Genomic DNA, 21,902 nt, shown 5'->3' on the forward strand with positions numbered 1-21,902 from the left:
TCTGACTTACTGTACTCAGTATGACAGTGTCTAGGTCCATCCGTGCCCCTGCAAAATGACACCATTTAATTCATTTTTATGGCTGAGGAATATTCCATTGTATACATGTACCACATCCATTTTTCTGTAAATGAACATTTAAGTTGCTTCCATGTCCTAGCTATCATAAATAGTGCTGCAATGAACATTGGGGTCCATGTATCTTTTAAAATTATGATATTATACAAATATATGCTCAGGAATGGGGTTGCTAGATCATATCATAGTTCTATTTTTAGTTTTTTTAAGGAAGCTTCATACTGTTCTCCTGTACCAGTTTACATTCCCACCAACAAGGTAGGAGGGTTCTCTTTTCTCCACATCCTCTCCAGCATTTGTTGGTGTAGACGTTTTGATGATGGCCACTCCAACTGGTGTGAGGTAATACCAATCACTGTAGTTCTGATTTACATTTATCTAGTTATTAGTGATGTTGAGCATTTTTTCATATGTTTTCTGGCCATCCATATGTCTTCTTTGGGGAAATGTCTATTTAGACCTTCTGTCCTCTCTTTGATTAGGTTTTTTTTTTTTTTTTTTTTTAATATTGAGCTGCATGAGCTGTTTGTATGTTTTAGAGATTAATCCCTTGTCACTCATTCACTTCAGTTGCAAATATTTTCTTTCATTCTATGAAAGAAAATTTTCATTTTGAGAGAAGCACTGTTTAATGGCCACTTCTTATAAGATCATGTTATACAAGGCCACAGAGAAGGCAATGGCACCCCACTCCAGTACTCTTGCGTGGAAAATCCCATGGATGGAGGAGCCTGGTAGGTTGCAGTCCATGGGGTCATGAAGAGTCGGACACGACTGAGCGACTTCACTTTCACTTTTCACTTTCATGCATTGGAGAAGGAAATGGCAACCCACTCCAGTGTTCTTGCTTGGAGAATCCCAGGGATGAGGGAGCCTGGTGGGCTGCTGTCTATGGAGTTGCAGAGAATCAGACACGACTGAAGTGACTTAGCAGCAGCATACAATACCACCCATATGATATCATGCTTATATATTTTGTTCACTACAACTGAAAAATTGAAATAGAAGAGAGAGTTATTGGACTGCTCCAAATAAGGTCTCTTTGAGTGTATGCAAGAAAAGAGAAAAAAAAAAAAAGATATTGAGGGAGAAAGAAATAGTGAAGGAGAACAAGGATGTCAATAATAATACTATAGATTAAAAGATTTATTGTGAAGTGTATGCTGCATAGGAAACAAAACTGCTCTGACCCCAGTTTAACTTACTGTCTTCCTGGGGAAAGATGATGCGACTGCAATGTAACACGTGGTGTGGTAAGCGTTGTACGAGGTACGTATGTGATATTTGGGGAACAAAATTGAGGGAGAATAAATGTTGTGCTTATAAAGTAACAAGAGAGGCGCAGGCAATGGTGGATAAAATTTAGAGACATCTTTATGGTGCAGATGGTAGTTAGTCCCAAGACCACTCATGTTGAAGTTAGCCACAGATACGTTCACTTAATCATTCCTTCTCCAAAAAGTTATTGAGCATCTATTGTGCCAGATACTTTTCTAGATCTTTGGGGAGATTATAATGGACAAAAAAGTCCATTAGCATGGAGCTTACGTTATAGTAAGGTAGAATAGACGATAAACAAGGCAAAAAATTAAAATATAGTACATGTATCTGATACTTTGGCCACCTGATTGGAAGAGCAGAATCATTGGAAAAGACCTTGATGCTGGGAAAGATTGAAGGCAGGAGAAGAAGGGGGAGACAGAGGATGAGATAGTTGGATGGCATCACGGACTCAATGGACATGAGTTTGAGTAAACTCAGGGAGTTGGTGAAGGGCAGGGAAGCCTGGCGTGCTGCAGTCCATGGGACTGCAAAGAGTCAGACACAACTTAGTGACTGGACAACGGCACCAATATGTTTTGGAGTGCTAAAGAGAAAAAAGGATAAAGCCAGGAAGGGAGATATGGTATTTGTGATGCATGATATGGGTATATATATAATTGAATAGATTACACGAATCTTCTCATGTCAGATAAACAGTCTCAGAAATACGGTTCTCAGGCCAGTGCAGATGCCCGGTCTTGATCACAACACTGTCCTGAAGGAGAGTTGTTAAATGGTAGAGAGTGCCACCAGTTACTCTACAGGCTAACAGACGCGATTCTGAAATGTTGTCGAATATCCTGTGAATCTCTAACCTACTGAAATGGAGGAACCCCTAAATGCAGCTGTGGGAATCTTTTAACAGAGCTGTAGACTATTAGAGGTAAAAGAAATGCTACCCATGACCCAAGGCCACCTTCTAATTTCAGAGTGGTTTGTGGGGTTAAGTGGCTTGCTCAGGAGCACACAGAGACTTGGTGGCAAGCCTGATGCTCCAGTCTAGATCGGCTGCTCCTGGTTCCCTTCTGCTTCCATTTAACCAATTTTTCCCTTTGCTTCGGCAGAACCACAGGTCTCAGGGAGAGGGAGTGTGACCTTGAAGAAACAGGACTGGATGGACAGTCAGGGGAAGAACATTTAATTAGGCACAGTCAGGTGCAGTCCCAAGTTTCCACTTTTATTGTCTTATAACCACTGAAGCAAGGTTTTATAATTCTCTGCCTTCTGATTTTCTTTTAAAGAATGAAAATATGACATATATTCTTTGAGTACTCCTGGTTACCTGTCCTCTATTCCATATGCCTTTTTTTCATGGAAAAATCCACCATCTTGAATTTGGTATATCTTCAGCCCTTGAATAACTTCATATTATTACACTTCATAAGTATACTTCAAAACAACAAATAATGTTCTCAATTTTCAAATTTTTATCATAATTCTGCTCTAAATGGAGGGTTCTGCAATATATTTTCCACTTGCAAAACAAACACTTTGAACATTTATCCAAATCCATACATGAATTCTATTTCATTCATTTCTCCCTTTTAAGTAGACTTTTATTAATATTTTTCAAAGCCCTCTCAGGTTCACAGAAAAATTGAGCCAAAGTACCAGGGGTTCCTCTACACCCCCTGCCCCCATACGTACATAGCCTCCCCGACAAACATTAATACCAGGGTGGTACATTTCTTACAACTGATGAGCAAATATTGGTATATTATTGATTCCTGAAGTCCATGGTTTACATTAGATTTGTTTTTTTTGTTGGTTCTATGGGTTTTGAAAAATGCATACACTCATATACCCACCATGACAGTATAGTTATGACACCACAACTACACTATATACTTAACTGTAAAGGCTACCCACTCCAGTACTGTGGCCTGAAGAACTCCAGGGTCGCAAAGAGTCCGACACGACTGAGCGACTTTCACACACATACTATCCACCATAAATATATCATACAGAACAGTGTTACTCCCGTAAAAATCCTATTCATCCCACCTTCTCTCCCCACCAAACTCATAGCAACCACTGATCTTTTCACTGTCTCCATGGTTTTGCCTTTTCTAGGATGTCTTCTAGTTGGAATCCACACAGTATGTAGCATTTTCAGATTGGCTTCTTTCTCTAGTCATATGAATTTAAGGTTCCTTCACGTCTTTTCATTGCTTGACAGCTCATTTCTTTTTAGCACTGAATAATATTCCATTGTCTGGATGTACTACATTTTATTTATCCATTCACTTACTGAAGGACATCTTGGTTGTTTCCAAGTTTTGGCAATTATGAATAAAACTGTGATAAATATCCATGTGCAGATTTTTATGTAGACATAAGTTTTCAACATCTTTGGGTAAATACCAGGGAGTGGATTGCTGGATTGTATGGTAAGAGTATGTTTAGTTTTGTAAGAAACTGCCAAATTGTCTTCCAAAGTGGGCTGCACTGTATTTCATTTATTTTAATCATGATTGGGAGTTCTGTTATTTCAAAATTCATTTACCTATTCTCCCATTAATGAGCAACTAAGTGGTCTGATTTTGTATCCACGTATATATCTTCTTCAGCACACCGTGAGATTTTCTATGTTATGAACCTAGACGTGGAACTTCTGGGTTATGAATAATGTACATATACAATTCCTTAATTATATATTTTCAAAGTCATTTCCAAAGACATTATGTCAATTAGCATTCAGTGCTGCCATACCTAAGTTTTTCATCCAATCTGAGAGCTATGCACTGGAAATTCAATGTTCTTTAAACTTGTATTTGTCTGATTCTGGAGGCTTTTGTCTGATTATGGAGGATATTCTTATGTATGTTGGCCATTTGACTTTTACATTCTGTGAAGTGTCTCTTCATATGCTTCCACCATGTTAAAGTTGAAATTTTTCTTATTCATCTGTAGGAATTCTTTATATATATTCTGGGTAACAACAATAATGACTAACCTCTACAGAGCTTTACCTTTTGTGTTTCTGAGTATTTTGGATATATCAATACAGTAATTGTCTCAATAGCCTTATGAGGTAGGTAGTATCTCCATTTAATGGATGAGGAAATTCAGGTATTGAAGAATTAAGTTATTTGCTTAAGATCCTACAGCTGTCAGTGATAAATACATAATTTTTAACCAGTTCACCTGGCTCCAGAAAAGCTTATTTTGGAATATACCTTTGTCTTTCTTATGAATAGACAGAGTGGATAAGTTTCCATTTCACTTGCTTAATAGTGTGTCATATCATTAAAATATTTTAGTTGAGATTAATTGCAATACTCTTTAAAACGTGTGATTATTTTTTATGTTTTGTTAAATGAATCATATGGGATGTCAAGATCACAAAGATATCGTCCTATATTGCCTTCTAAAGTAGGTATTCAATTTCAAATTATGGAATTTGATGTACCTGGATTTTGCTTCTGTTTACCATGTGAAGTAGCTATTTCATTTTACACTTTCCCCCATGTAGATATGGAAATATGTTAGCAAAGTATAGTGAAGTGTTTGTTCTTTCTTCATAATTTGTGAAGTCCACTCTCATTTATCTAGTTACCTTGAGTCTTCTTCTGGAATTTCTATCCTACTTACTGATTAGTTTACTTATTCTCCTTTCTTTCTCTCTATGTCTGAATAATAAATCGCCTCCCCTCCTCCCTTAGGAGTGTCCTTGCCTGGAGAATCCCATGGACAGAGGAGCCTGGAGGGCTACAGTCCATAGGGTCACAAAGAGTTGAACATGACTGAAGTGACTTAGCACTCACACATGCTCCTCCCTTATCTTCTTCCAAAATACCTTTGTTCTTCATGGTCTTTTTTTATACATGAACTTTAGATTAAGCTGATTCAGTTCAGTTTAGTTGCTCAGTCGTGTCCGACTCTTTGCAACCGTATGTAAACCTCAGCACTCCAGGCCTCCCTGTCATCACCAACTCCCGAAGTTTACCCAAACTCATATCCATTGAGTTGGTGATGCTATCCAACCATCTCATCCTCTGTCATCCCCTTCTCCTCCTGCCTTCAATCTTTCCCAGCATCAAGGTCTTTTCAAATGAGTCAGCTCTCTGCATCAGGTGGCCAAAGTATTGGAGTTTCAGCTTCAGCATCAGTCTCTCCAGTGAACACCCAGGACTGATTTCCTTTAGGATGGACTGGTTGGATCTCCTTGCAGTCCAAGGGACTCTCAAAAGTCTTCTCCAGCACCACAGTTCAAAAGCATAAATTCTTTGGCGCTCAGCTTTCTTCACAGTCCAACTCTCACATCCATACATGACCACTGGAAAAACCATAGCCTTGACTAGATGGGCCTTTGTTGGCAAAGTAATGTCTCTGCTTTTTAATATGCTGTCTAGTTTGGTCATAACTTTCCTTCCAAGGAGCAAGCGTCTTTTTTCTTTTTTTTAATTTCATGGCTTCAATCACCATCCACAGTGATATTAAATTTCATGAAAACCCCTGTGTAATTTTGAATGGAATTACATTGGTATTATATATTAAGGTTTGAAAATGTTGTGTTTTCAACCTATTATGTCTTCCCATAGAGTCAATTCCTAGGCAGGTTGATAAGAAGTCTGGGGTCCCCAAGGAGGAGAAAGGGGTCTGGAATTCTCAAGGAGGAGGAAAGGACAAGTGTCTTTTTCTTTCTCTACTTTCCTTGGTTTTAGTCACATAAAACTTCTACTTTAAGATGTTGATGTTTACACAGCAAACAATTCAGTTTAAATTCTGTACTAAGGATTATATAACAACAATGTATCCTGCTTGAGGACAGTTTCTCCTTCCTGACTGACCAATCCTGTTATCTCAAAATGGGAGTGGGTCTGGTAAGATTTTAAATTCTAATCCTGTTACCTTAAAGTGTAAATTGTGGGAGTGGGTCTGGTAAAATTTTTACAACTTTGAGACATTTTTCTGATTTATTGTAATAACTAATTTAAAAAGTATATAACTCCCTTTGCTTAGACTAGTGAGGGGGGCATTCTCCGTCCCCCTTCTGATGTCTATGTCAGAAGCTTCTCTGTCCCTTTTCTTATTCCCTGGCTCAAGAAGATCCTCTGGAGAAGGAAATGGCAACCCACTCCAGTACTCTTGCCTGGAAAACTCCATGGACAGAGAAGCCTTGTAGGCTACAGTCCATGGGGTCGCAGAGTCGGACATGACTGAGCGAATTCACTTGACTTTCTTACTTTAATAAAACTCTGCTGCACAAAAGCTCTTGAGTGATCAAGCCTGGTCCCTGGTCCCAAAGCTAAATCTTCTTCTTCAGGGATCACCTATCCAACACCGTTCACCGTAAGCTATCACCATCCATGAGAACAGTATATTTATTCTTTTATTTGGGTTTGCTCATATTGTGTAACTGTCTCTGAGTGATTATTCACACATAGAAATGTATTCAGCCTTTGATTTTATGCATGAAGTGAAGTCGTTCAGTCGTGTCCGACTCTGTGACCCCACGGATTGTAGCCCACCAGGCTTCTCCACCCATGGAATTTTCCAGGCATGAGTACTGGAGTGGGTTGCCATTTCCTTCTCCAGGGGATCTTCCTGACCCAGGGATTGAACCTGGGTCTCCTGCATTGCAGGCTTTACCATCTGAGCCACCAGGGAATCTCCTATGCATATGATTTTATGCATATTTTCCAATTTTTAAAAAACTTTTCAGAAAGTTCTGCTCTGTATTATTATTCTCTTTCCTCTACTCTATAGAAGTACCACATTTATTTTTAAAGCTTTTGAATTAAAATATTAACTCATTTTTTTTCACTTTTTTTGAGTCAATGCATTAAAAGCTAAACAACTATACCAGTATAAGCAACCCTGTTATATTCATCTTATAGATTTTTTAATGTAATAACTTCAGTATTATTTAACTCTGAATATTTTATAATTTTTATTATGATTTCCTGTTTAACTCAGGACTTACTTAGATGGGTCATTTACAATTTTCCAACATATTATTTCCTACTTTTTATCAGCTATTTGTTTTCTCATTTAGCTTTATTGTGATTAGAAAATATGATCAGCGTGCTGTCAATTTTTCACAAAATTGGCACTCCTTTGTTGCTTAATACATGGTTAATACTTTCAATTGTTGCTGATATACTCGAAAAGTGTGTTACTTTGTGGGGGCAGAGATAGGGTCAATATTGAACAATATTACTTTTATCTGATTCCCATTTACTTCTCCTAATGTTTTGTTTGTTTTGGCTCTCACTTTCTCAGAGATGTATGGGAATATCCTAATATGATTATTGAATAGTGAATGGATCATTATAAATCCCTCAGCTCATGCTTTCTGTAGTTTTTGAAGTGTGAGGTAATAGTCCATGGCTCTTTTTTTTCTTGGTGAGTCATTTCTATATTACGTGGAGTTTGTCTTCATTAACACTGGCCTTTGTACTTAGTACTGATATTTCAGAAGACTTTCTTAGTATTTGCATGATGCATCCTTTGTATTATTATACTTGAACTTTGTCTGTGGATTTCTTATAAATGTTTCTTCAGAACTGGTATCCCTTGATTTATTACTCCCCCTGCCCATCAGTTTATCATTTCTAAAGTTTCTTTGGTTTTACTTATTTATTTGCAGTTTGAGGATCTCTGACTTTTATTAGATGATTGTGATTCATCTATACTGATTATAATCACAGATATATTTGCACTTATACTGTTATAAAATATGTTTGCTTCTTTAATTCTCCAGCTGTAGCTTCTTTTTTAGTAATTTGTACGTTTAAATTTTTCTCCACTAATGTGGAATATATGTGTGCATCTCCGTGGTTTTTATACACTCACAGAGCTGTACAGTCAGCATCACAATCAGTTTTAAATGCTTTCATCAATTATCCCAAATAAATTTCACACCAACTAGCAGTCACTCCTCGTTTCTCTAGGCCTCAGGCCACCACTCATCTATATTTATTGTGTTTCTATAGATTTGCCTCTCCTAACATTTCCTGTAAGAGGAATCATGCAATGTGTGATCCTTTGTGACTGGGTTCTTTCACTTAGCATAATGTTTTCAGGGATTGCTGATGCTGTCATGGTATCAGTAATTTATTCCTTTTTATTGCCAAATAGTATTCCATTGTATGGGTATATCATATTTAATTTATACGTTTATCAGCTCAGGGACATTTGGGTTGTTTCCACGTTGGGGCTATTATAGCTATAACAATATATTATATGAATGTTCATCTAAAAGTTTTTATATGAACATAGTTTTATTTCTCTTAGGTATATACTTGAGTAGAATTGATGGATCATATGATAACTCAATGTTTAACATTTTGAGGACTTTCCACTGTGTTGCAAAGCACTGCAATATGTTACATTCACACAGGCAATGTATCAGTGTTCCAATTTCTCCACATCCTTGCCAGCATTTATTATTATGTGTATACTTGTCCTGTGAAATGGCATTTTATAGTCATGATTTGCATTTCCTGATGCTTATTGATGTTGGTCATCTTGTGCCTGTTGGCCATTTTTGTATCTTCCTTGTATAAATGTCTGTTTAGCTCCTATCTCATTTTAAAATGTATTTGTCTTTTTATTTTGCAGTTGTATTACTTCTTTATATATTCTAGATACAAATTTTGTATTATATACTTGAAAGTATTTCTCCCCATTCTATAGTCTTTTCACTTTTTTGAAGGTATTCTTTGAAATAAAAACATTCTTAACCTTAATAAAATCCAATTTATCCTCTTTTAGTCTGTTGCGCTAGGTTTCATATATAATATGCCTTTTCACTGCTGCCTTCCAACAGCATTTGCCATTTGTGTCATTTGTGATATGACTTGCTGTTCCCACCTTCAAGAAGTGAAGTTTCTTTCCTCATGTCATGAATCTGGTCTTGCACTGTAACTTGCCTGAAACACAAGAATGGAGTAGAATCGATGATGTGTCAGCCTAGGGTTGACTCTCTTGGGGCCCTTGCAATCACCAGATGAGCAATCCTCAGCTATCCTTCCAGAAGAGGACAGACTTGTAACCCTTCACCTGACCGACAGCCAGCCACTCAGACATGTGAGTGAGGCCGCTCTAGACCAACTGCCCATCTGATGAACACAGACGTGTGACTGAGCCCAGCTGAGATCAACTCAATTTGGCCCAGACCAAAAGAACCACCCATCCTACCCAGAGGTTCAAGAGCTAAAAATGTCCCTACTGCTGAAATCATTAAGCTTGGAGTTAGAACTGGACATGGAACAACAAACTGGTTCCAAAGAGGGAAAGGAGTATGTCAAGGCTGTCTACTGTCACCCTGCTTATTTAACTTATATGCAGGGTACATCATGAGAAATGCTGGGCTGGAGGAAGCACAAGCTGGAATCAAGATTGCTGGGAGAAATATCAATAATGTCAGATAGGCAGAGGTCACCAACCTTATGGCAGAAACCAAAGAAGAACTAAAAAGCCTCTTGATGAAAGTGAAAGAGGAGAGTGAAAAAGCTGGCTTAATACTCAACATTCAGAAAACTAAGACCGTAGCATCTAGTCCCATCACTTCATTGCAAATAGATGGGGAAACAGTGGAAACGGTGGCAGACTTTATTTTCTTGGGCTCGTAAATCACTGCAGATGGTGACTGCAGCCATGAAATTAAAAGATGCTTGCTCCTTGGAAGGAAATAGATAGCATAGATGTATGGCAAAACCAATACAATATTGTAAAGTAGAAAATAATAATAATAATAATAAAATTTAAAAAAAAAAAAAAGCAGAGACATTACTTTGCCAACGAAGGTCCATCTAGTCAAAGCCATGGATTTTCCAGTAGTCATGTATGGATGTGAGAGTTGGACTATAAAGAAAGCTGAGTGCCAAAGAATTGATGCTTTTGAACTGTGGTGTTGGAGAAGACTCTTGAGAGTCCCTTGGACTGCGTGGAGACCCAAGCAGTCCATCCTAAAGGAAATCAGTCCTGAATGTTCATTGGAAGGATTGATGCTGAAGCTGAAACTCCAATACTTTGGCCACCTGTGCAAAAGACCCTAATGCTGGGAAAGATTGAAGGCAGGAGGAGAAGGGGATGACAGAGGATGAGGTGGTTGGATGGCATTGCCGACTCAATGGACATGAGTTTGAGTAAACTCCGGGAGTTGGTGATGGACAGGGAGGCCTGGCATGGTGCAATCCATGGGGTCGCAAAGAGTTGGACATGACTGAGCAACTAAACTGAATTGAATATAAGCTTGGAGTGGTTTATGACACAGAAGCAGTTAAATGAAGCAGTATTTAAACTAGTGTGTTATGAACAAGGTAGTTAAAACACTTGTTCTGAGTAGTGACCCATATAAGTTATATTTTCCAAGAAAAATACCCCCTTTTTGTTATACAGTTCAAGGTAAAGGTGCTGGCTGCAATTTTCATTCCCTTTTGCTGGAGGGAAACTGCAGTCTGCTTTTCAAGGTCATCCTGGTCAAATTCTCAAAGCCAAGAACACCCTAATACTATTTACAAGTACTAATATAGTTTTATTTAATTATATGAATTTATATCAGGAACAACTAAACACTTGGAAATGTTATAATTCTTAAGCTAATTATCTGCACTTTAAGCAACTTCCTGGTTTTAAAAATATAAGTTTTATTAAAGAACAAAGTGAAAAAAAAAAGTGTAAAGAAGAAGCTTTTTAAAAAGATCCTATAATCCCATCAATCCAGAAAGAATTGTTTGACATTTAAGCTGACTTAGAGTTTCCCTAAATGGTTTTCCAAATTCAGACAGGGTCCAACTGGCCTCCTGCAGATAGAAATATACTCTATATGTAAATGAGAAAACTTCTGAGTATGGTCTGAAAATACAGATATGTGTTACACATACACACAATTACCTTATCACAGGACTTTCTTGCAGACTATATTTTTTTTCTTTTTGAGGGGGAGGGGTGTATATATATATATATATATATGTATATAAAATCAAAATGGAAAGCAGCAACAGTAAAAACAGGAGTTACATTGTCTTCTGACTGAGTGTGATGTGAATGCCAAATGTAATTGTCTAAATTCTTAGAGTAATCCACGTTTGGAATTTTTGTCAAAAGCAGATCCTCGCATTATAGAATCAAATAACACCAAAAACAATGTTATTTTTTGATTAGTGTATGTTAGACTCTGAATTCTCTATATTTGTTGTTTCCTTTTTCCTGTTAATTAACATTCTTGAGATGGCTAATATCTATTATTACCTTTATCTTAAAAGAAATAGAGCTTTGGGAGATTGAAATACTGTCAAAGTCCTATCGTTGGTTAGTACTGGAGTTGGAATTTGATCCATCATTAGCCTTATTCTGGCAGCTGCTCTGGTTCAGAGAGCATCCAAGGTCCTGAGATCCAGAAGGAGTGTCATTGTTGAACTTTGTGTGATCCTCTATGACAAAGAATAGAGGGCTGATAGAGAATATTCCTTACCAATCTTAGTATGGAAGAACTTCTGCTTCTGTGCCTAATACATCAATTAAATCATAACATCACTTAATCATAACCATAGACCTTAAAATTGGTATTTCTGTGAAATACATTTTGATGCCTCCTTTTAATAGTAGTAGGAAAATCATTTTTCTATAGCCTAAGGCACAGCCAATGGTAGTGAAACTATTACTGGCTATGGAGTTGCCCAAGCCTGAGTTTAATTGCTAAGGTATGAGCACAATTACTGAGGTATGAGCACACGTGTTGTAAACTTTCATGGAGATTAGATTAAATGTCCAGACGCACCCCTTAAAGCCCAGAAGTCGATCCTCAGGTGTAGTGCCATCTGAACTAGAAGTCAAACCAGTTGAACAAAATTTGCAAAATTGCTTGGTTTTAGCATTTAACATGAAACTATTTGATGTTAAAGAAGAGAAAAGGAAGGAAAGATGAAAGAAAGAAAAGAACAGAAATTGAGTTACTTGAACACCCTTTAAAATTCTGGCAACTTCATTTTTTCTTTTTTTAATATTTATTTATCTGGCTCTGCCGCGTCCTAGTTGTCACCGGCGAGATGGTTGTTGCAGCATGCAGAATCTTTTAGTCGTGGCCTGTGAATTCTTAGTTGCCTCTTAGTGGTAGCATGTGGGATCTCGTTCCCTGACCAGGGATGGAACCCAGGCCGCCTGCATGGGGAGCAAGGAGTCTTAGCTACTGGACAACCAGGGAAGTGCCCTGGTGATTTCATTTAAATATCTGTATGCCCAGGTTCTCTTGAGAAGCAGAATATCAGACAGCATAGAAACTCACAATGCACTAGGCAGAAATAGGCCCCCAGACTGGCTGTATGGTCTCTATTTTGCCACTTCATCTCCATCATTTCCTTTTATCTCCCAGGCCCTAAGGTTAAGTGTGAAGTGTCATGTATTGCCTGTGTGTGTGTGTGTGTGTGTGTACACACATGTGCATGCACACATGCACACAGGTCTCAGGATTTTAGGCCTAAATCCTTGAGTAAATTCATAGTGATGAAGGAATGAGTTATTTCACTGCTTCAGAGTTAGTATCAATACTTTCTCTTTTCCTTGGAATTATTAATTCCCATTATTATTCAGAGAGGTGATTAATCTTTTTTCCTGCCCACCACCAACCTAGACCTACTGGAATAAGAATTACAAATTTTGCTTTTAGGACTGGTTCTAGACTTCATAAGAGAAGCACTGTCTGTTTTAATAAAAATCTTCATTCAAAATACAATTTTGTAATTTTTTTCCCTAATTGATCTGATTTGTGTTACAAACCCGCATCCCACTGCAGCACAGGGATTGCTCTCTTTTACTCAATCATTGAATCTAGTCTGATGAATGGGTTAGACTTGTGAAAGTTCATATTTTCAGAATTAGAATCCTCTCCACCTCTCTCCTCTGGTGGCATTTGGGCAGGTAGGTGAGGAGTGTGGACGGAAAAGATCTGCACTTTTTATCCTAGCTCCTCTGATCTTGTCAACAGTATTCCTTGTCTTCCTGTTCCTCTAGGCTTTGGTCCCACTAAGTGCCTTCCCAGCTTAGTTTTCCAGATGGTGGTGAGCTTGAGCCCCCTTGTACCAGTTTACAGAGGTGATTGTGTACATCACATCCTAACTCCATGCTTTGCCATTTTGGTTTGTCACTTTGGTAAACTTTCATGGGCCAGGCGTGCTGTGTGTGTGTGTGCTAAGTCGCTTCACTCGTATCCGACTCTGTGCAACCCTGTGGACTGTACCCGCCAGGCTCCTCTGTCCATGAGATTCGCTAGGCAAGAATACTGGAGTGGGTTGCCATTCCCAACCCAGGGAACAAATACACATCTCTTATGTCTCCTGCACTGGCAGGCAGGTTCTTTACCACTAGCACCACCTAGGAAGCCCTTCAAGGGCCACAGTAAGACAAATTGTATTCTAGAAACTGGCAAATGTTTTAAGTCAGAGCTGTTTCTCTCAGAAAGCTGGTTGTTAAACTCTTACCAACATGCCACTGCCTCCAGGTGAGTCCCTTTCCATCTTTGGATGGTCTCTTCCCGCCTTGACAGGGTTGTGTAACTTGGCTACACTGACTGGTTGTATAACTTGGTTCATGCAGTTTGACACAAGCAGAATGACGCCAGCAAATTCTTAATAAGCCCTGTATCATGGGGCTAGTCCTCTTAGAACACTTCATTTTACCTTGTGAGCACTGTGATGTGGAGAAGTCCAGACTGTATGGAGAAGCCACTTGCAAAAGGAACAAGCTGGTTTAGAATGAGCCTCAGATACGTATGAGCCCGTCTAGTAATCCTACCAGCCCTTCTATTTAAGCCACCTCTGCAGAAGTCCTTTGTTGTTGTTCTGTTGCTAAGTCTTGTCTGACTCTTTGCGACCCCATGAACTGCAGCATGCTAGGCTTCCCTGTCCTTCACCATTCTCCTGGGGTTTGCTCAAACTCATGTCCATTGAGTCGGTGATGCCATCCAAGTATCTCATCCTCTGTCATCCCCTTCTCCTGCCTTCAATCTTTCCCAGCATCAGGGTCTTTTCTAATGAGTTGGCTCTTCTCCTCAGGTGCCCAAAGTATTGGAGCTTCAGCTTCAGCATCAGTCTTTCCAATGAATATTCAGAGTTGATTTCCTTTAGGATTGACTGGTTTGATCTCCTTGCTCTCCAAGGGAGTCTCAAGAGTCTTCTCTAACACGACAGTTCAAAAGCATCAATTCTTCGGAATTCAGCCTTCTTCATTCATTAGAGATAAGATGTCCCCAGGACACCCTTCCTGAATTCCTAATCCACAGAAATTGTGAGCAAATAAACCACTAAGTTTTGGTATGGCTTATATAACAGTACATCCTTTGAAATGATTATTTTCTTCTAGTTTCTCAGCTTGTTGTCTTGTATTTCTTCCTAGCTGATTCAACCTCACCACCTCTTTTACTGACACTCCAAATGTCTCTGCCATGCCTTTCATTTGGTAGCCTTGGTAGGCGTTTTATCCATTTCTCCCTATCTGGATTACTAACACTCAATTTTGGAGATATCCCATGTTCTACAGAACCAAGAGCATCTCAGAGAAGCTAACCGCTGGGATTTTGCGATCTGACCACTCTTATCTCCAGGTTTCCCTAGTTGCCTACGTCTAGGTTGATGTGGGACCATCAGGTAATCTTCTAAGATCCCAAAGCAATCTGGGTCAAAAGTTTCCTGTCTTGACTTTCATAAGGCACTATTTAATTTCTGGGCTGAGGTTTGAAGAGCATCATTTAATGACAAAATGTAGGGAAAAAGACTAGGAAAGCTATTCTTCTCCAAATTAAAATGTTACCACAGTACCTTCACACATTTTTAAGAACTGAACTGAGGCTGATCATCTAAATTGTTGGGCTGTTATACTGAGAGGTGTGTTCTATAGTACTGTGCATTTGATATGCAGCTAACCTTCTGCTGACTTGATGAACTTAATAACAGGACAGTTGGATCCATTAACTCACTTTCATGCTAAGAATAAGATTTTAACTAATTGCATGGATAAAAATTAGTTTTGACATGGATTTTTATGATGCTATATTAAGTGTAACATTATGAATTAAAATATTAGACATAATTCCTTTGTTGTAAAGATTCAAATGTAACCAAACTTTTACACTCTTTAGGTTCATAATTTATAAGTATACTAAAAAAAAAAAAAAAAAGAAAACTGAGAAGAAATACACGGAAGTCAATTTTTTCTTAAGAAAACCTGAATCTTAGATGCCTTTGAGACATGATCTTTCTTTTTTGTTTTAATTTTGGCTTTTGGGTGGAATTTTAGTGATACGTCCCTGTGGGTTTCATAATAAAGGTATGCATATTTTCTTGTTTACTGGAAATTCAGATATCCTTTTTGTGAGGTTTCTATTTAAATCTTTGGCTCATTTTAACTACTTTTTTGAACTGATTTATAAAATTCTTTATACATTTTAGATGAGTCTTTTGTGAGATAGAGGCAATCAAATGTTTTCCCTCCATCTGCAGCCTACCCTTTTCCTCTCTTAATGGTACTTGATGATAAACTTGAACTGCGTTAATCTTAATAAAGTCAGATATATAAAATTTTATTATTTGCAGATCTTTGCTCTGTTTAAAAAATCTTTGCCTATTCCAAAGACACAAAGATATTCTCCTATGTGTTCTCCTACAATTTTTATTTCTTTGCCTTTCACATTTAAGTCTGCAATCTATGTGGAGTAACTTTTATTTGTGGAATGAAGGTAGGATGATTCTTCTTTTTGACTAGAATCTCTGGGTCATTCAATATCACTTACTGGAAAAGACCATACTTATCTCACTTCACTGAAGTGGCCCCTTTGCAATTCCATTGACCAGAGAAGTGTGGTTTTCTGAATTCTATTCTTTTCCAGAATCCTTTAATATACACACTTAAGCTGATACCATGTTGTCATAATTACTGTAACTATATAACAGTCTTAATAGTGTGCTCCATTATTTTTGAAATATATATATTTTTATATATAATATATATATATATTTTAACTAAAAGACCTGAATTGTTTTCCAGATATGGGCAAATGACTCTTTCTCTAATGAATTGATTACTTGTTTCATTAAAAAAGTTCCTATTGCAGTATTTATATTTCTTACTAGTGCATAAAAGCTTTTGATTTAATACCTATATTATTCCTTTAGTTACTATACTTATGCACCGTTTGTATTTTTTCTTTTACTTTGGCTTATTGTATTTTGACCTGCAGTGGTCTCCAACTTTTATGTTGTGAGAATGATATATATTTTCCTTTTGTCTCATATGTAGAAATATATTTTATATCCGGAAAAGCCTTTTTTCCTTTGAAAAAATGTGACACATCTTATCTAGATTTTTATGCCTTTTTAATTCACATTCAACTTTAATCTATCGGCAATTGTTTTATATACCATGTAAAGTGGAGAGAGAAATTCATTATTTTTTTTCCAAATGAGAAATTATTTAATCCCATAGCTATTAATAAATACTTTTCTTCACTTATCATTTAACCAAAGTTAGATACCAAAATCAGAAATGTACATAAGTGTGTATTTTAGGTTTTCAATAAGGATTTGAATATACTTTTTAAGAGAAGAAGGAAAATGTATCCTTAAAGAGTAAAGGTGAAAAAAAAGTAGTTTTGGGAAGAGCAGACAGAAGACTGAGTGTCCAAGGGCGTGAGAGCCTGTGATAGAGAGCAGAAGTACCTTCTCAAAAGACTGGGTGGGGACCAAACACCTAGAGAAGTGCTCTCAGACTTCCAGGCGCATGCGTATCATCTGGACACATCGTTACCTGTAGGTTCTGATTCACTAGCTGTTGAGTGGGCCGACGATTCTGCTTCTCCAACATGTCCCAGGTGAGAAGGAGTCTGTAGACTGAGTTCTGAGCTGTGGGAGACTACACTCCTGCTTTCTTCTGCCTCCTTCCATCCTCTGGTGTGATCCGTTTCTGGCACCCGGCTTCCCCTCCTGAACTCACTTCCCTACGTCCTCCTGGTACCCTTCCCCCGTTTACTTACAAACTGCCTTTGCCCTCATCCTGTTTGCTCGGCGCACACACGATAGACTTGTGTGTCTTTCCTGGCCCAGGTGGAACTGTTTGGTCCTCCTGGTCAGGTTTTGTGCCACATTCCTGGTCCTTTCTCCTGCTCTATTCCACATTGCCAGTCCTCTTCAATGAAACCAGACATCACTTTCTTATTATTTCCAATAACTTTGAGTTGCACTTAATGGAAAGCCTGACATCTACTTCTGCATTTTTTTTTTTTTTAAGTTACATTTCCCCCCCACCTTTGGGTGAAAACCTGTATATTATGTTGAATTTAGAGAATGCCGAAGTTCTTGGAACTTTTTTTTAATGCGAGATTCTCTCATAGAAATAAGCATCACTATTTCTTTAAAAACTAGCTTCCTAGCTTTCATATTATAGTTTAAGTTGTTGTTGTATAAGCTTTTCCTAACAGTGTAGTCATCTGTCAGTAACACTTGCTTAAAGAATCTTTGTGCTAATATGCTATTTCACAAAGAAATATGGATTTAATTGAATTTAAATAAGATTGTTTTTTGAAATTAATATAGATATTGATATGCATCATCAACTCTTTTGACATTTGTGTTTTGTTCTTTATTGATGAACAAGATGAAAATAGTAACTGTCTGATATTTAACTCACTAGTAATTATTGCTTTTATTTTTTGCATGAAACAGAGAATTAGTTTCGGCGTCAAGTTGCTTTCTCAGAGAGAATGTTTATTTGACTGTTACTTCAGGCTGTGCACGTGTGCTCAGTCCCTGAGTCGTGTATGATGCTTTGCGACCCTATGGACTGTGGTCCTCCAGGCTCCTAGTCCATGGGATTCTCCAGGCAAGAATACTGGAGTGGGTTGCCATTCCCCTCTCCGGGGGATCTTCCCAACCCAGAGATCCAACCCAGGTCCCTGCATTGTAGGCAGATTTTTACTGTCTGAGTCAGCAAGGAAGCCCTGATACCCAGACATTCAGCCAAAAATAAGATATCTAGTTCAATCTGGTAACCTTCCTTTCAACTTGGGCAGAGTTGGATTGTGGTTAGGAGATCCAGTGAGGGAGTTGTGAATACAATAAACCAGATATTTTTTTCCTGATTCAGATCACAATCTCTGATCAGAACTGGAATCAAAACTCCATCAGCCTGCTGATATCTGAGTTGGAAGATGCAGAGTAATCACTGTTAGGATTAGTTGAAAAGTAGCCAATGAAGGGGTCACAGCAATTGTCCCCATTAGTTTCTTCTGAATTGTTTCTTGAACATGATGAATTACATAGGTACTGAATACATAAGCAAAGTTGAGTGAATGGGCGTTTTTTTTTTCCCCCTGTGAAGTCCTCCCTGAGCTAGAGTCAGAAGTCCAGCTGAATGCATCCTTTGGGTGGTGTTGAAGTTGGGCAATCAAGATAACTTTGCCAGTGCAAAATGAAAACATGGAGCTTCTCATTTAAAAAGTATTAAGAATCACAAGACAGTGATATCAGAGCATTATACCATGTGTGTGGCCCTTCTGACCAGGACATGGGTTGCTTGTCCATGTAGTCATCAGTACTTTTTATGGATCCTGCTTTTAATGTAAACTGTATGAAACTGATTTAAAAATTCTAATAATCAGTGAAGGAGCCTCAAGATGGCTGACTCAGTTTATACAGAATAGTTCCTGGCTTCCCTAAATGGAATGGAGATGCCTTTTCTCAAGACTATACTTGAATTTGTAATCAGGTTCTACTCTTGGCAAACACTTGCTGAAAAATTGCAAAACTTTAAGACGTTTTGGTTCTGTGTGGATGTTTTGCCTTTTTCATAATAATTTTTTTCATAAATTTTGCATTTTCTTGGGTCATGAGATACCTTACAGACTCTGAGATAGCTTGACCTTGGAAATCTCATAACCATACACTGATGAGAAAAGATTTCCAGTAATTCTTCTCTTTCTACTTTCAAAAAGAATTTCTCCTCTTTAACACAGAGGCTAAAGTGGCTTTCTCCAGTCTTTTTTTTTTTTTTTTTAATATACACATTGAGCTCAATGCGATATTTGCTTCTAACTGCCATTCAATGTTACATGTCAGTCTCCCTCCAATTATTACTATATATTAATTCTGATTAGACAGGAGGTGGCTCTGTGAGTGTTGACTTCCTGCCAGTACAATCAAATGTGAGCTCTGGGAACAGAAAACAAATGTTACTTTCAAAACACTGGTGAGGAATGTATTACTTATAACTTATTTAAAAAGTGAGTTGCTTCAGTTAAGTGATTACAAAGGTCTTTAGTGGATATAGTTTCTGGAATGGGCATCTAATTAAGATTCTGCTCCTTCCTGGCCCAAGCATAAAACAATGTCAAAATTTCATCTTTCTGAACCTATTTGCAAGGCAGAGATAGAGATGCAGACATACAGAACGAACTTGTGAACACAGGGAAGGAAGGAGAGGGTGGGACGAATTGAAGAAGTAGCACTGATATATATACACGGCCGTATGTAAAATAGCTAGCTAGTGGGAGGCTGCTGCGTAGCACAGGGAGCTCAGCTCAGTGAACCGAGGTGACCTAGAAGGGTAGGAGGTGGAGGTGGAAGGGAGGTTCAGAACAGAGGGGATGTATGTACACATGGCTGAGTCATGTCGTTGTATGGCAGAAACTAACACAACATTGTGAAGCACCCCCAGAGGAAAGGAAAAGTGAGAAGACAGTGAGAAGGCAGCTGACCTCAAGCCAGGACCAGAGCCCTCACCCAGAACTGCTCCCTCCAACCAGGGCACCTTGATCTTGGACTTCTCCCCTCTAGAACCTTGAAAAATAAATGCATGTTGTTTCAGGCACCTTTTCTGTGGCATTGTATTGTGGTGGTCCTAGCAGAGGAGTACTCATTTCCCACATTTTATAAGTTTTACAATGATTTGCCTTTTTAGAATCAACTATTATAAAATTGTAGGTGCAAGAGCAAATGGAAATGGGGAAAAAAAAAAAACACAACACTGAGTGAACTGGTTTGTTCTTAAGCTTTGACCCGTGTTAATGTATATACAGTGTGCTGGACTGAGTATTGGTGCCCCAGAATTTGTACAGAGTTAGCTGGGATTTATAGACAAAGTTAGGCTGAATTCCCCTAGTATTTACTAATACTGTTCCTTAACTGATTTTCACATTGGAGTAATAATTTTTTGACTTATTTGTTCATGTACCTGCCTGTCCTCTCCAGAGGAAGCATCCCTGAATATACATAAAGCCCTTTCATAACCAGAAATATGTTTTGTTTGTTTTAGTATCCATAATACTTATTCTAGCACCTGGCATACAGGAGCCTTCTAATGTATATTTGAATAATGAAGTGAGTAAATGAAGAAATTATTCTCCAATTAAATCTCCTAGAGATATTTCAATGTTACCTCTTTGAAAGAGATTGCTACAGTGCAGTGCTGTATGTTGAGTTTCAATAATATAGTTACAAAAATATATTGTATTGTATAGGGCTTCCCTCCATACTATTAAGTTATACTCTGCATGAAGAAAAAAAATAAAAGGTGTACTCTTTTTAGTTTTGTTTCAAACTAACAGTTTGAGTGATCAATGATCTTCAGTCCTTGACAAGTGAGAAGTTAATTATAGGGTTGCTGCTGCTGCTAAATCACGTCAGTCGTGTCCGACTCTGTGCAACCCCCTAGACGGCAGCCCACCAGGCTCTCCTGTCCTTGGGATTCTCCAGGCAAGAACACTGGATTGGGTTGCCATTTCCTCCTCCAATGCATGAAAGTGAAAAGTCAAAGTGAAGTTGCTCAGTCGTGTCTGACTCTTAGCAACCCCATGGACTGCATCCTACCAGGCTCCTCCATCCATGGGATTTTCCAGGGAAGAGTACTGGAGTGGGGTGCCATCGCCTTCTCAAAATTATAGGGTTAGAGGATATTAAATGGTTTTGTCTAACTGGAATCTTTTTCTCTGAATACAACAGGACAAGAAATCAGAAAATCCATCTCTTTTATAGAGCAACTTTTCTAGACAGAAGAGTAAGCTCTTCATGTGTGGTTAATAATTTAATCCTCACACCTACATGGCAAGTTGAGTATGATCATCTCCACTCCAAAGATAAGAGCCTCACTTGGAGGGTAATGCAAGCATACTCATCCAACTTGGAAATGCTAGATGTGGGATTAATTTCCAGGTCTTTCTGCCATCCTATTAAACCCCAAATACACAACAGACATATTTCAAGGGGAGAACAGTGAAATGTTATTGATCTATTAAGTGTGGTAATATTTGAGTTAAATGATTGAATTTAAATGAATTTTAAATTACTCTTCCCCTTCTTGCCAATTCCCATTAAAACTGAGGAGTTGGAATAGTTTGTGGTCATAAACTTGCCTTTCACTAAGAAAATGTTTCTCATGTCAGACAATGAGCTAAGCACCTTAGATGCTTTTAGTTTCTCCAGTCTACAGAAGGAATGATGTGGGCCCTATTGTCCATATTCTACAGATGAGGTAAGTTGGACTCTGAAAAGTTCATCAGCTTAGCTTTA

The 21,902-nt window shown here is 38.1% G+C and overlaps 1 long non-coding RNA gene across 1 annotated transcript in view; it reads left to right on the forward strand.

The window, feature by feature from the left end:
* Positions 1 to 16,959: 16,959 nt before the first annotated feature.
* Positions 16,960 to 21,902, forward strand: part of LOC132343463 (uncharacterized) — a 163,278-nt gene continuing 158,335 nt past the window's right edge. Inside the window, exon 1 of the long non-coding RNA XR_009492308.1 lies at positions 16,960 to 17,212. This is a non-coding gene — a long non-coding RNA (uncharacterized lncRNA). The remainder of the gene's footprint in view (positions 17,213 to 21,902) is intronic.

This window comes from Bos taurus, chromosome 22, assembly GCF_002263795.3.
Source record: "Bos taurus isolate L1 Dominette 01449 registration number 42190680 breed Hereford chromosome 22, ARS-UCD2.0, whole genome shotgun sequence".
Lineage (NCBI taxonomy): Eukaryota > Metazoa > Chordata > Mammalia > Artiodactyla > Bovidae > Bos > Bos taurus.